Source organism: Alligator sinensis, unplaced genomic scaffold (genome assembly GCF_000455745.1).
Source record: "Alligator sinensis unplaced genomic scaffold, ASM45574v1 scaffold358_1, whole genome shotgun sequence".
Taxonomy (NCBI): Eukaryota; Metazoa; Chordata; order Crocodylia; family Alligatoridae; genus Alligator; species Alligator sinensis.
This window is the reverse complement of record NW_005842121.1, coordinates 1,475,527-1,475,940: the sequence shown is the minus strand read 5'-3', so window position 1 is coordinate 1,475,940 and position 414 is coordinate 1,475,527. Positions and strand designations below refer to the sequence as shown.

At 69.6% G+C, this 414-nt stretch overlaps 1 protein-coding gene across 2 annotated transcripts in view; it reads left to right on the top strand.

The window, feature by feature from the left end:
• The first annotated feature begins 6 nt into the window (after positions 1-6).
• The window catches only part of CUNH14orf28 (chromosome unknown C14orf28 homolog), a 20,681-nt gene continuing 20,273 nt past the window's right edge, over positions 7-414 (top strand). The window contains exon 1 of one of the 2 annotated variants that reach the window (XM_014520486.2): positions 7-178. The gene's annotated coding sequence lies outside the window, so the exon portion shown is untranslated. Of the gene's footprint in view, positions 186-414 lie in introns of both variants that reach the window. The other variant, XM_014520485.2, reaches the window with a different exon arrangement.

Here is a 414-nt window from a genome sequence, read left to right as displayed (position 1 = left end):
GTAACCCCCAGCTCCCGGGTGTGGCGAGAGCTGGGCAGCTGCAGGCGGGAGAGACCTGCGGGGACGGCCTCCCTGCTGGGGACAGCCCTGCTCTCAGCCCCCGGCCACGGGCCGGCCGCTCGCCCTCCCGGCGTGGGAGTGCCGTGCCGCCTCCCTGGGGCGGGAGGCTGCAGCAAAGGTGACAGGTGGGGCAGATCACGCACCGCAGGCGTGGGAGCGGAGGGCGCTGGTTCATAACAAGGGTGCTACGGATTTGCGATGCATAGGGGGTGCATGTGTACCCCCGTGAGCATGGCAGTGCACCCTGTGAGTGTGGCGGTGCACCCCCTGAGCTTGGCAGTGCACCCCATGAGCTTGGTGGTGCCCTGCCTATGAGCTTGGCGGTGCACCCCCGTGAGCTTGGCGGTGCACCCT